Source organism: Thalassophryne amazonica, chromosome 23, assembly GCF_902500255.1.
Source record: "Thalassophryne amazonica chromosome 23, fThaAma1.1, whole genome shotgun sequence".
Classification (NCBI taxonomy): domain Eukaryota; kingdom Metazoa; phylum Chordata; class Actinopteri; order Batrachoidiformes; family Batrachoididae; genus Thalassophryne; species Thalassophryne amazonica.
Window position 1 is genome coordinate 17035057 of NC_047125.1, and position 15806 is coordinate 17050862.

At 40.4% G+C, this 15806-nt stretch overlaps 1 long non-coding RNA gene across 1 annotated transcript in view; it reads left to right on the forward strand.

Annotated features, from left to right (window-relative positions):
* LOC117505144 overlaps positions 1 to 15806 on the forward strand; it is a 512557-nt gene that overhangs the window by 245755 nt on the left and 250996 nt on the right. Inside the window, exon 4 of the long non-coding RNA XR_004559034.1 lies at positions 12175 to 12247. This is a non-coding gene — a long non-coding RNA (uncharacterized LOC117505144). The remainder of the gene's footprint in view (positions 1 to 12174; positions 12248 to 15806) is intronic.

Sequence of the window (15806 nt, forward strand, 5' to 3'; positions counted from 1 at the left end):
GACTTGCCCTTCACTTTCAATCAGAGGTGGCGTCTTGCAGTGCCAAGAGACAACAGTTGCTCTGCCACCAGCTAGGCGGGGCCAAAACAGACCTGAAGTCCAGTTTATGCAAATACCTTGCAATGCAACGCGGCGAATGGCAATCGGTGTGAATATGCGGCATAATGTCAGCTTGCTGTTTGCTTGAACAAACTGATTCAACATGATGGAAAAAGCTCTGCATAAATCTAAGATGTATCTCATATATTTTGTAAAAGATAGCAAGAAATAAACACTCCCAAAACTAAGAATGTTGTTTTGTACTGAGATAACGCCTCTCAGGTGATTTACAAGACATCTTATGAAGATGTAGTATGCACACCCTGGGAACGCTCATCAAGAAAGAAAGCTAACGGCATGTCGCCATCATTTGTAGCCATTGTAGTCATTTGTTACTTGCTCTCCTTCACCTGTTTACTCCTCGAACTCAACTCATCAAAAGCCGACAGTTCCATGAGGCATTGTTTCACTGTTATATAACCCTTTTCCTTTCACATATTCATTGAGGTCAATCGCTCTCACATTATTAACATTTCTCCTCTGAGATCTGGCTGGTCTCCTGGCCAGTAAGCGGAAAAGAGGCCAACAGGAGAAGCCAGAAACAGAATGAAAGTGAGATATAGGTAGCAAGAGAGAGTAGTGCCATATTGTGCAGAACAGGCAGCTTCAAGAGTGATTCAGCTATTGTTACTCATCCCCTCCTTCTTGCAAGAGGGCTCATGTCATGAGTATTTTAAGTGCTCTGTATTTCGTTGTTCTCCTTTAATCCTGTTAGATAACTCTCTTCCTCCCTCCCTCCTTCTGCGTCTTTCTATTTCTCTCCTTCCCTCCTCTGCTCCCTGCTGCCCACTCAGCACACGGCCGGTCTTATGCTATCTGCCACAAGAACGCGGAGAGCGAGCCCAAATCAGGGATTAAGAGAAATGAGAACATGCCCAAAGGTGTGCGTCTTGGAGAAACGAGACGTTCGGAAGTTGGCGCTGGATTGTTTGTTATGAGGAGGCACGAGGCAAGAGGAGAACCAAGGCGGCCGTGGGTGACTGTCAAGGTGCAGGGCTGAGACGTGCATAAACAAAATGTTCAATACTTCGACTCGCGTGTGCATGCATGCACATTTAAGAAAGTTCAAACCAACAAAAAGCAGAGATAATGAGCGTTCTCACAAAAAAGTGGATTTAGAAGCTGTACAACGAAGCAGCGTCGCGTAACAACCATGCAAAAACACAGATCTGCGTCACTTGAAATACATTTCCCACAAGCCCCTGCTGCCCCCAGCTCGTCATCTGCATGACAATAACAAAGGAGAGAGACGTCGAGCTGGAACCTGACTCTGTACTTTTCTGTACTTTTCTCATTGCACAGCTGAGGTGGAGAAGCCACATTCTTGCAGGTTTATCATAAAAAAAAGGAGGTCACGAGAGCCGAGGCAACATTTTTTGTACCAACAGCACAGACTTGTGGCGGAGTTGCTGAAAAGCAGCATTCCAGAAATGTAGGTTTTACTTTTTTTTTTTTTCTGCTTTGAATCTTCTATCGTTGCTGGAGGTGAATGCTGCCTTGATAAAAGATCATCACTTTTTTTTGTTTGTTTTTTTAATTTTCAAGCAAGTTGCCATTAATGCCCTGATTATAAGACCCCACACTTCTTGCTGTCTAAATGAAATAAAATTTAAACATGATGCCAGCGGGGCAGCTGTCGTGCCGAGCTGCATTTGCATGACCCAGAAATTCCCCACCTCTTCTCCAAATCCATAAATTACAGGAATACAGAGACCCCCCACCACCACCACCACGCCGCTATTCTTTACCCTCAAAGGTGATAAATTGATCTCTGGTTGGCTAATAAGAAGAGTAACAGGGCGGCCCAAAAGCACCCAAGATTTATGTGGCGACAAGTGGATTTATTGCTGAGGAAATGTGAGAGATCTGGAGAACAAAATCTATTTACTTTATTCCCTCTCCCGGCACTCATAACATTTGAAATGGGAACTCCTTCGGGGAGCCCAGGGGAGAAGCTTCACATCAGGACAATAGAAATGGAATATCTGTCACAGAGTCTGTGAATGTGATGGAATTATGCGGCTTTGATTGATGAACATGTGCTTCCAATTACCTGCGTGCGTGCGAAGCGGGTCACAATTCTCGAGCACGCGTGGCGCATTTTGCACCCAATCCACTACATCACTTTACGGATTCAGATGTAATAGTAGCCAGTTGTTGGAAATCAATATGACGGACGGTGGGTCTTCGTGATGTCATGGAATGACGGCGGGAGGCGGGCAGACTTTGCCAGACATAAGAGAAAAGCTTTTAAGGCAACTCAAGCAGTGATCCTGACGACGGGAGGTGATACAATGACAGGAAAAGTGATGTTTTAAGATGATCAATGCTATCATGTTCTCCAAAGCCGACTGGAAAAAGGGACGGAACACAGAGGTGTCGAGTTTCCACAGCGTGCCGGAGGCAGATGGAGAGGCCCTCCTTTCCTTTCTCCTGCTTATCTAATTCATACATGTAAATGCATTTTCTCTCCTCCGTCCTCACCGCATCTTCCCGTTTCATACGTTGCTACATCTGATTGCTCATCCGTTCCCCTCCTTGCTAATCCCTTTTCTTCTTTCCACTGACAGCATGCTTGCCCTGTTGCGTTAATGAGATATGTGAGCGATTAACATTAGGTGTGCTGAGCAGACTACGATAGCCTTTGGGGAGGTGCTGTTTGGGAATGATGGAAAGTTTGCACACCCATGTAAAGCAATGCCGACAAGGTGAATTTGATGCTTGGCGAGGGGACGGTACTGCGGAAAAGTAATACCTGTACTCACCCAATCCTCAACAAAACCACTGCAGAGATCCATAATATTAGAGTCAAAGTCTAAGAGAAACTCGATTCTTTTCCCTCCAAATAGTTAGTAGCCACCAGGCCTAGGCTTTGAAAATGAAACTGCCAAACAAGCTCATTTTAAGTGATTTCAAACTTCAATTCCACACCTGCTCTTAAATTCCACAAATTGTGTACATACACAAGAAAATGAGATAAACTATCTTTTTGGATTGATCTGGTGCACCCAATTTAGCTAAAGTTTAATCAGTTTGTCATCATTATATGCCATTTTATTATGGACACTTTCATGATGATACTGTTGCATTTGAGTTATTTTCAGTCACCAATGTCCACAGTACATGCCGCAGGCTTTTCCAGAGCCAACAAATAGTACTGGTGTACACCTTCCCAAAGCATTAACTGTAACATCGATGAGATGTGACAATTTTCATAATAAACACACACTTATTTTTTTTTTTTCTTTTGTGCATTCAAGAAATGATCAAGTAGGTCAAGTAGGTAAGTAGTAGTACACCTGTACATCTAAAAAACATCAGTCATGTGTTTGATTCATGCTTCGTTTCTTCCAGAATGGATGACTATGTTTTATTTTCTGGCCTTCCACAGACAAATATCAATAAATCTTATAGTGGTTTGTCAGATTTTTGAGCAAAACAAGAAAATTTGACATCCATATCTACAAGCAGATGTTGCTAATGTACAAAATACTCGTCTTACATATATTTTGGATCTTTCTGCATATTTCTGTGCTCTGCACTCTATGGGCTTATTCTGCATCCCAAATGTGAAAAAGAAGCAAGCAGGCTGCAGGATGTTCTCAAAAATATTTTTTTATTCTACTGGTGTCAACTGCATAGTGACATCCAATTTCTGCTGAGTCTTTGAAAACAGAAGCTAAACAGTCTTTACTCCGGTGATTTATAAAATATGGCCTTATTTTGTTGTGTTAGCCCTATGATTGTCCTACATGTGTTGACATAAAGTAAAATTATTGAAGTTTTTAAGAGCTGTTTTTTTTTTTTTTTTTTTTTTTTTTTTTGTAGAATTCTGGATTTGTCATTTTTTGTGCATCTGCTTTGATATACTGTATTTTAATTTTTTTCCCAAAAAAGACATGTCCAGCACTTTGCAGAACTGTATTGAAAAATCACTAAATTTCAAAATAAAGTATAAACACATTATGCATGTGAGCTATGTTGCCCCTACTGTTTTTTTTTTTAATTACCAACTTTGGATTTCTTACATGACATGTGATAGACTGTCAATGTCAACTTGACTTCTGCAAAGCTGTGCAAATGTGCCAAAAAAAAAATCTGAAGCATTTCTTGTTTGGTTTCATGACGCCAATTCCATGTAGACACGTGATGTACCGTGTAACTAATTCCATCTCCATCTGACAGTGACGCTGAGGCAGCTGTGGGTGCAGAAAGATAAGGAAGCGAGAGGCACGTCGCTTCCCAAAATGCCCATTTTTAGCCAGCTTGCGCATGAGCAGCGTGCCAGAGTTGACGAGCTGAGCACAGAGTTTTTGACACAATGGTGTCAGACCCGGGACTGTGATGTTTGGCTCGCACAAATGATGAGCGTTGCACCTGCTGACAACATGTAGACACAAACAGGCTGCTGGAAGTGACGTGGTAATTATTGCATATGGGAGTGCTGAAGACTTCCAATGACACATTTGTCTTACATTGTTTCATTGAAGACGTTTGAGGAAAGACAGCATATGGAAGAGTCATTTGCAGTCATTTGTAAAAGTCAACTTCTTAGTTTGGGGACGAGTCCTGGTTAATTATATACAATTCTGAACAGTGAATGCAGAACGTTGCGTTAAAGCGTTAATGAGTACCTTAAAACCAGCACCTCAAAACAATCAGAGGAACTGATCCACACTTGTCTTCGGTGCAGCCGCAGTCATCCAGAGTTGTATTTCGGCCCTATGTTGCTGTTCTTACAAATTATCTAACAGATGGCAGCCTCGCTGGTTTTAATGTCGAGCCTTGTAAGAGATGTAATGAACCATAGTCCCAGCTTTGTGTTTTCAAGTGAACCATTGGTGAAAATGTGCTAACGTTGAGATTGTAACACTTCCACATGTATCACGTTCAACTGCTCCACAGGAAAAAACATTTAATTTCCAAACAATGTTAAAAATGAAAAATAGATCAACATAGTGTCAAATCACCCCAAGGTGCTTCATAAAGGTAAGGGCGAACGTTACCCTTCCTTCTGACCAAGCACTTTCACAACAATGGTGCAGAAATACTTCCAAAGGCATTTTTTTTGAAACCTCAAGCAGACCAGACTCAATTACATCACTTCTTTCCATTCATAAGGCCGATGTATCTGACAACAAACACTGTGCACTTGAAGAAATGAAACACAGGGTTTTTGAATGTAATTTATACGATTATCTTCAATATACTTGCAGCTGTTAATTTTAGGGATTTAAGTCAATGTTTCATTTGATTTAATTAATTTCAACTACAATATTGTTTTGCACTTAATTGACAACGTTATGTGGAAAAAAGTTACCTTAACTTTATCAATTCAATTCAACGTTTTATTTCTTAGAGTGTGCATTTCCTTACTTTTTGTAGTTTTAATAAGAGGAAAATGATCCCAAGTCAGTAATTCAGTATATTGAGCTATCTTGATTATTACCCTCCATTTTCAGGGACCAAAAGTAACTGGACAAGCTCACGATTGGATAGAAGGTTTATTGTCAGTACTTGGAGGAAAATCCTGGCATCAAAATGTCTTTGGACTTCTTTTAGAGACAACTAGTAAACAGCCACCAAATGCAAATTCAACAGATGGATTAAACTCCATACGAGGTCTGTTAGAAAAGTATCTGACCTTTTTATTTTTTTCAAAAGCCTGATGGATTTGAATCACGTGTGCTTGCATGAGCCAACCTTGAACCTTCGTGCGCATGCATGAATTTTTTCACGCCTGTCGATTGCGTCATTTGCTGGTAAGCAGCCTTTGTGTGAGGATGGGTTTAGTCTCTCGTCGTTTTTTCTTTGCAAGGAAATGACGGAACGACTGGAGCAGCGCGACTGCATCAAATTTTGCCAGAAACTGGGCAACAGCCAGGTGGAAACCATTCGGATTATTCAGACGGCTTTCGGTGACGATCCTATGGGCATCACACAGATTAAGGAGCGGTACAACTGGTTTAAAGACGTCTGCACGAAGGTGGAGAGCGCGCCGCGCTCCGGGTGGCCATCAACATGCTGAAATGACCGGATCATTTCCAAAGTGAACGCTGTGGTGATGTGGGACCGTCGTGTGACTATCTGAGAAATTGCGGAAGAGGTGGACATCAGCACTTTTTCGGCACATTTCACTGTAACAGAAGATTTTGCCATGAAAAGAGTTGCAGCGAAATTCATCGGCACGAAGCTGATGGCGCAGCAAAAGTGCCTTCGTGTTGAAGCCTCACAGGACATGTTGGGACATGCCCAGCTCTTCCACCATTCGGAAGATTCAGACGGCTTTCGGTGGCTTTTCAGTTGTGTGACTATCTGAGAAATTGTGGACGAGGTGGGCATGTCACAACATGTTTTATGTTTTATCTGCGTACATTACCAAAGCCAGAATTGTTCTGCATGTTCCAGCAGCAAAAACATCATCAACATGTTCTCAAGCTTAGAGACGGACAACAACTATTTAAAAACAGACAAATTTGATTCAAGATTAATAAACTCCACAGAGCTGCTGTTAAACCAGCTGTTGCAAGACAGTTTGCGGATGTTACCAGTCAATTCTGGTACTGGAATTCTGTGGCACTGACCATATTACTCCAAACCATTGTGGAAAACAGACCAGATTTTACTGAAGTTTGAAAGCAGATATATCACTTACCTTAAAATGTCACAACCCAATGTTTTTTTTTTTTTTTTTTGTGAGTCTTATGGATATGTAATCTTTGAAGATCAGCATGTTCCAGCATCAGAGTTATAAGTGGATGATAGATGTGTGAATGAAGCCATGTTTTGTCATCATATCATCTTGGTGTTTCAATGTAACAATCAGGTGTGCTTAATGAGGCCAGTGGGGCCACTGATTAGATGCATCTGTGCAGAGGGTGGATCAGCATGCACTGCCTTTACACTCAGGAAAGTCCACAGGGATCAAAACATTTACACAATTTTATTTATTTATTTATTTAATTGGGGGGGGGGGGGGTGCATTTTGTGTGTGATATTTGGTTTTCACCTATCAGAGCGCCTAGGGCTGGTTTCATCACAAATACCTCAGCTGTTTGTGTCCATTTTTGTCATTTTCTCATTCTTTAAAAGTGTTCCTTGTAATTTATTTTAACTTCAGTTGGGCGCTTAACCAACAAAAAAAAAGTGGGTGGGCTGATGCTTGGCCCTGGGCCCTCTGATGGGCGAATATGGTACTTAAATTTTTCCTTGACAGCCAAAGTGGAGGGAACCAAGGACTAAATCATGGTTTGAATTACAGGAGGTTCTGTAAATAGGTTTAGTAGGTTTAGACTTGGACCACTCCCCTGCCACCCCAAACTGGTTGGTTGGTTGGTAGGTAGGTAGGTAGATAGATTAGATAGATAGATTAGATAGGTCGGGGTCATAGAATGTCCACTGATGCTACAGAATTTGGAGATAATTGCCAGTACAGGCTTTCCGTCTTTTTCTTCTACTTGCAAAACTATTGAAATGAATTTTTTCATCTTCATGCCTGAAATACTCTCATAATCCATTTTCAAACATGCCAAAACTGGAATTGTTCACGAGAGTTGAATGTTTCATCTGTGCGCCTCACTCAGGTCATCACAATGGCTCATTTAAATCTCTGGTCCAGTGTGTGGAGCAAACCACAGGATAATTTAGTACATTGTCACTCTACAACTTGTTTAATGCTAACATTAGTTAGCTAACTAATGTTAAGTAGGGACCCCCCATTTCCTAGGGTACCCAAGGATACTCGAAAGACACCTAGAACTAAAGACATCTACCTGTTGTCACTGGTTAGTAGATTGTGCCACATTAGTAGAGTGTACCACCGTGATGCAGCCATGGATTTTCAGCATCTCAAATGGATCTGAGGGATTTCTGTCACTGGTCTGGCAATAAATGTTAAAAGAACCATCCACAGTCTATTTTCCGCACAGTTGTAGGAGCCTGATGACACCATAACTCCTACAACTTTTTCAGCCGTATGCAGTAAATTTAGAAATATATGTGACAGCATGTGAGCTGCCTGGTTTTTTTAAGTCCAGAGAAACAAAATGTGTGTGTGTGTTTTTTTTTTTTAACCTCAAAGCTCCCATGTCATTGGCATTTCAGAGGTCACTTATGGATAAGTGGTATCTTCACCTCCAGCTCAAAATATTGGCGGTTTTATGAGGAGCACTGCCTTCTCTTTTGGTTAGTGTTCAGCGAACGGTCATAAACAGGTGATTTATGTCTGGCAATGCAGCAAAGAATGTTGATGCTACTATCAGCGAGCTCAGATACTGTCTGGTTTGACTTGCATTTAATGGATCCCATAAAGTCCACGACTACAGGTCCTAACTCATCTACTTTACAGTATGTGCTCTGTGGTGGAGCACGCAAGTCCGGAATATGAGACAGTGTACAAAATCAATCATTTTGTTCCCTCAATTTTTATATTTTGAGGAAATTACTTTAACTCGTATGTGACCACATGTAACAGTTAACTAATGGATAAAGGACTAGACTGTGCCACTCTCACCAATAAAACTAAAAAGTGAAAGCAGTGGCCTCATGCTGCTACCAGAACGCGGCCATCCGTGCTCCTGGCTCACCACTAGATGCCAGTATTTCATTATCATGCAGTTAGTCATAGATTCCCTGAATGCAGCTCTTGAGGAGGGAATTGAAAAGTCAGGGTTTGTAATTGTCGTGGATGAAGATTAAGATCCTGGCTTTCAATGGCTACCTGGACTCAACCATCAGAAGTAAATCTGCATGAGTGTCGAACTTGGAGAGACATTCACTTATCTCTCCAGTCAAATTCATATCTCTGGGTCTTCGGCTTCTGAGATTGGGAGACACATGAGAACAACTCATGGAGTCATGAGATTACTCAAAAAAGATGTTTGGTGACGCCAATATCTTTCAGGGATCTTGTACTTCCTGTCTTATTGTATGGTTTTGAGACTTGACACGAACAAATGACCCCAGAAGATCACTGTATGTCTTTGGTACTTGGTCTCTTCAGAGGATCCTTGGGTACCACTGGAATGATTTTGTCAAACAAGCATCACCTTGAGAGGTGCCCTTTTCTCAGAACATTCTCAGTTCCAATATGGGGCCCAGTGGTCCTCACCTGTATCTATCAATTTCAAAATTTCAGATCTGAATATGCAACAGTTTTTATGGCATTACTGATGGAAAATTTGCATACCCAAGCACTGACTTAAGGTGCCTTGACACTTGAATACATTTTGGCTCCGCAGTCTCGGGCACTTCTTCATGAAACCAGGTGCCACCTGCTGTGTTCCCAGCTGGATGCCGCACTTTGTGCACTGGACGCGGCGTATATAAAATAATTATTTTGGATCAGCTTAATCATTTCCTCTCAGAGTGTCTTCTTCTACAAGCCTCCCGTCCTGTATGCCAGCACGGAGTCCCAAAATTTCCTGTATATTTGTATTGTCAATTGTGTCTGTAGCATGGTCCAATCAGCGGGTCACCCCTTTGAGTCTGGTCTGCTTGAGGTTTCTTCCTTAAATCATCAGAGGGAGTTTTTCCTGACACCTGTCACCTGTGTGCTTGCTCAAGAAGTTGGTAAGGTTAGACCTTACGAAAACACTTCTAATCGCTTCTGGAATCACACAGGACTGTTACAGCTGCCGCTTTTTTCTCTCTCTCACCTGCACTTTATGAGGTGACGAACGCATTTAGAATAGTCTAAAAGATTTGCAATATTTATATTTTAATAGCTTGGTAAAACAGTTGCATGTTCATTCCTTCTAACATCTCGTTGTATTCGATCAGATGAGTTGCGCGGTGATGCAGTGCGTTGATGCAATCACTCGCACTCACACACAGTGTTTCTTAATTGCTAACTGTTTGCGCAATGTTCATGTGAACTTCACATAATTAATGCGTGACAGAGATTTTGAACATTTCAAACCTCTCTTTGCGCACTTGTACAAAGCGATGCACAGTTTACAACAAGTTTACTCTCCTGCATGCCAGATTGCATGCAAGTGCGTGGATCAAATTTGTGCAAGTGTCAGGGCACCTTTATTAACTCCATTAATCACCACAGTGAGACGTGAACACTGTTTGCACACAATCTTCCAGTAATGTGTGTATTTTACGAAAGTGTTCAACAAAAATGAAACTTGCGACACAATCATAGCGAGCTAAACATTTCACAAACATGAGATGGGCGAAGTAACAATGCATTGATTGCCACCTGCTTTTCTCACAGCACTTATCTTGACTTCTAAGCCACTGTTTTTAAATTATGGCCATTTTAATTGTTAAAGACAGGGTCCATTAGCACAGCTTCTTGGGTGGTCCAGGCCACATTTCTCTAAATCATTAAGCTAATTACACAAGCTAATTAATCAATGTGCAAGGAGTGAGCAGACACCACTCTTTGTTGGTGTGCATCACAAAAAGAGCCCATGTTTAGAGAGGGGGAGGAGTGAAAAAGAGGAAGGAGATAGGACCTTTGATCTCTTAAGTAATATGATTTTTTTTGTATTTTTATGTGCGTGAGCAGATGCAATGCCACCCATCAGTGTTTCTTTGAACATCTGAGCTACCCACACCATCAGCCAACTGTCAGCCTCATCATCATTGCCATGCAAGGCACGCATGGATCTGTTGATCACTTGAAACGCCGCGGTGGTTCAGGCAAATAGCATGAGAACCTCTTTCACTATTCAGACCACTGTGGAAATTTGTGAAGCATGTGAAACACGTGCAGCTGTCCTGCCTTGCTACCCTGATAGTTTATAGTCTCTACAGATCAAGCAACAAGATCATTTGTGTTATCTTGGCAAGAAAATAACTAATTATTGCTTCCATGCAATTTTTTTTTCAGTATTTTTGAATTGTTATATTACATAGCGCAGTAACTTCGATCCACTATCACTATTAGCTTATGTGGTTACACAAATCTTTATACTAACTGTGGAGGATACCAGCGAGTTAAGGTGCCTTGACACTTGCACAAATTTGATTCCCACACTGGCACGCAATCTGGCGTGCCAGTGAGTAAACTCGTTGTGAACTGCGTGTGAAAATTTTGAAATGTTCAAAACCTCTGGCATGCATAAATTTTGGGAATTAGTCGTGAACATTGCACAACCTACTCGAAAACATTGCGTGTCAATGCGTCTCATTGCCGCAGTACAGCACATCTGTACGATTATACCCAGATGTTACATCTGTAATAAACATAATTTTACAGATACATTATGAAACTCATAAGAAGTAATGAAAATGCAACTGTTTTACCAAGCCATTACTATATATATATATATATATATTGCATGACGTGGACAAGAGAATCTGCAGTTGCAGATAATTTCTCTGTGATTCTGAGGGCGATGAGAGATGACGTCATCCGCCAAGTTCTGAGAGCAAATGCGCCATTGGCTACAAAATGATTATTTTATATAACGTGGTGTCAAATGGGACAAAGCGTGGCATCCAGTGGGACAACGCGGGTCGCACTGGCACAATGAATTGCGCAGCAGTGCAGGAATCAAATTTGTGCAACTGTCAAGTTGGCTTTAGGGTCATCTGTCGTTGGAGCAACCATATATGCTAATGCTAAGCACATGTAATGGTAATGATGACCGACACCAACCACAGTTGATGCTAACTGCCTCATCTGTGGTTAGCATCTTCCGCTGTTAGCATCACGCAAAATTAGCAGCAATCATAGAGTATCATCGTGATGAGAGTTGGCCATGTATTCTAACAATAAACACAGACAAAAATAGTCATGGATGGTGCTAAACAATTAATGTCATTGATTAGCTTAACCATACATGTTCATGCTAACTGCAGATGACGTCAACTGCTAACCAGGTTTTCAGCTGTCAAAGGTCACACAGTGATCTAAGAACAAATAATGTGATAATAATTGTACATCTCTGGTTCTGTGAAATGGAAATCTGTGCACATATCGATCGTGTATGTTGGGGCCAGTGTGCGTTTGTTGTGCTTGACCCAGTATATTTTAATGTATGGTTATGTACAGTCTGCAAACTTGACACTAATTGTGTTCATCGGTGTGTTCTAACCTTTCGTTTTTTTCCCATCCAGGGAGATTCTGAGGGGTTCTCTTCTTTCATCGCTCTGGTCTGACGCAGCAACTGCAGCAAAGTGTTCCAAACAGGTAAGAGAGCCAGATTTTGCCAGCCTGGGGAAGCAAGAATAAATAAATGTTAAAATTTTTGCAATGTTTCAAGTTGAGTTTGAGCTCCTACGTGGTACGTGGTAGTGCTGCAACAGTGATGCTTAATTGCCTAAAAGCAGGCCTGTAGTTCAGTGTGCAGCACACTGGCACACAAAGTATGCTAATGGTGCCCTCTGGAGTACAGTCTTCTCTATTACCACTGGTGCATTGCTTTTCGAGCACTCTTTGCACAATGAGATTGTGGTGATCATGCACTCTGTCACATTTCTCACAGTGTGGAGGTGCACATACAGATATGCACACAATAAAATCTTCATTCCTTCATTTTCTAACGCTGCTTACTCCAATTAAGGGTCATGGTGCTCAATAAAAGATTAAAAACATATACATAAAATATAAATGTGAATAATAGTAATAATAATAAAAAAAGTCTTGTAATTTTCACAAAAAAAATTTTGTGGTAGCAAACAGATATTCTTAGTCCCAGAACAATTTAGAACCAAAATCTGCTTTCCAACCTAATTCGCAACAAGAAGAGTTATTTCATTGGGATCAAACAGTAAACAGAGCTTTGACTGGATGACTTCCAGAAAAAAAAAACTTCATTTTGATTAAAAGGCAACTTGGGGTTGCACTTGACAACCCCAAATCAGAAAATGGGACGGTATAGAACATATGCAGAGAGGGAGGGGAGCTGTCTGGCTCAGGGGTTTATGAAATACCATTTCAGTCATTGGTTAAATTTCAGGTAAATTGTTCAGTTCAGTGAAGGAAAAACTCAGGGTTCGAGTAATTTAAGGCCAAAATCTCCTCTCTACCCTCACTAGATACCTATATATATATCTCAAGAGGTCAAATCAGCCATTTCTCATCATTTTCAAGAAAAATATCCAAATGGATCAAAGAGAAATGTGGGGTCCCTGAGTAACTTAAAGACAAAGCCTGCTGTTGAGGTTCGCTGGTGACTGAGATGTAGACAGATATGATTTCACTGAGGTCAAAAAAGTATAAATGGTCATTTTCATGAAAAATTTTCAGTTGGTGCTAATAGAAACTTGAGGTCCTGGAGGAACCCGAGGACAAATACTGCTCTCCATCTTCAGTGGTTACTGAAATACAGGGAGATGTGATTTTGTTAGGGTCTACTGTCAAAATAGGTGTTAACACAAAAACCTGTAGTGTTGTGCTATATGTGCTATATGTATGGAAGTATTGCTACGTTACCTGGTTATAGGTCCTACATCCAGGTAACCTATCAACACTAAAACTCCAGTGATGCTGAGGTGTTGGTAAAGGGTGAGTTCTTTGGTTTGGGCCATCATGGCAACAGCTCAGTTTCACAAAAAAGTGTTCAAACTTGTATATTACAAATGATTTGTCCACTAAAATTGAGACTGTACAACCAGTGGATTGTAAAATCCACTGGTTGTACAGTGGATTTTACAATCCACTTATATATAAGTGGATTGTAATATCCACTTATTGTGGATATTACATAACTTATACTTGTATAAGTTATACTTGTATAAGTTATACTTATACAAGTATAACTTATACTTGTATAAGTTATACTTATACTTGTATAACGTTCTTATTTTTTCTTTTTAGATACAAAATTGGTCATCCAAACAATACATTTTGCAAAAGGTTTCTACGTAATCCAACCAACATCATCATTATCACTGACTAACACTCACTGGATGGTTCAGTTCCCTTGAGCAGAAGTCAGCATTACACCAGAACATTCGTGTACATTCTGGCTGAACAATTCCTTGCAACATTTCTTTCTTTTTGCAAGAAGTCCCCAATGCATTCCAAAATGTGTTAAAGCACTAAAGTGTGAATGCTACAAGGTGATCATGTTTTTTTCTCTCAAATGCATCTCATTCATTCCGGGGCCCTCCGTCCCTCGTGGCAATTACTTTGAAATTTCATTGAATGCTGAGGTGGCAAAGTGATATAAATTAAAGATGACAGCAGCAAATGTAGCTTTAGTGGATAAGGGAGATAGCTGTTAAGTACAGACAAGTACGTTAGGCTAAATCTGAGCTTGAAGGATTGGAAATGACAGCCGCTAAATTGTAGTTATCGCCTGTCACTGGTGTTGGAGGCTATTTGAATGTTATTGTCCTGTTCAAGCAGCTTTAGCGCCTTAAATTTAAATTGAATCTGCCATCAATTCTCAAATAGAACACTTTAAAGACACTTGTAAAATGACATTTTAGGGTATTTTTCCCTTGAGAACGCTGCGCGGCCCTACACCTGTCAGCTGGAGTTCGATTACATAAAGAAGCATTCGCAGCAGCAGGCGCTGACCTGGTTTAGAGCAGCAATGAGTTCAGAAACTGCCAGAAACTTTACAAAGTTCATGGCTGAAATGTGTTTACAATAGATTTAAAGTAGCCTGCTGTTGTGAGAGGAGGCTGGCTTGAAACGGTAAAGAAGAGATAATGATGTACTGCAGCCTGTGTGACTCAGTAACATAAATAAAGATGGATTCCACACCCCCGCTCATTGCTAGCTTTGGACTAATGAGCTAAATTATGCTCACAATAAAATATACTTGATAATTACTATCATTTGAAGCCAGAACATGAGGGGTGGAACCTTTCCCATAATGGGCAGAACTTGAACTGATGCCAGTGTCCAATAACTGGCTGCCATGTGCAGGGAACATGTAGCCATTATGCTAACTAGCTTTGACTCCTAATCCAGTTGCACTAAAAAAAACAAACAAACAAACAAACTAATGCTATGCAAAGCCATTTACAGCAGGTTTTGACTTGGTAGTTGTGTAATTTATTTTTTTGCAATTTTGGTGAACTACTGGTTTTCATTTTTCGAAGATTTATGAAAATAGTTTATATATAAACTTTCCATTTTTCTAAGGCTATTAGGGCACCATATTTGACTTTCAAAATCTGCAACCTTGGGAAACACATTTTTCACTTTCTTGAGTTGTGGGTATTTGTGGGTCAAGTTTGTGGGATGCAGTGAACAAATAACAGCACCATTTTTGGTTTAAGGCTTCATAAACCTTATTACTAATTCAAAGATGGAATGAATATGTTTTTATTCGAAATAATAGACAGTTACAAATATCTTAATCTGATTCATAAGGAAAAAACACACATGGATCAGGTTCCTAAGTTGTTGACATCAGCTACATGCAATAAAAATCCAAAATGTCAGCATTTGACTATGACTGTCAAAGAGGTTATATATGAGAACTAGAGTCTGCACTCCCAATGCTACCTACTAAATGTGAACGTCCCTACATTGACAGTGACATGACACCTAATCAGGCAGAATATTGACTAAGTGCCAGGATGTTAATGCATTTTTAATGGAAAGAAAAACGCTTGCAAAATAAGTGTTAAAATGCCGTTCTGACCTGGATATCGAGCCATTAAAATTAATTTACATTAAATTATGTAAGGAAAGTATTAAACTTACTCTGACACACACACACACATTCCCAAATATTAGTGTTGAAAGTTATATTTTTACACAATTATCCTTTATTGACTGAGTTTCA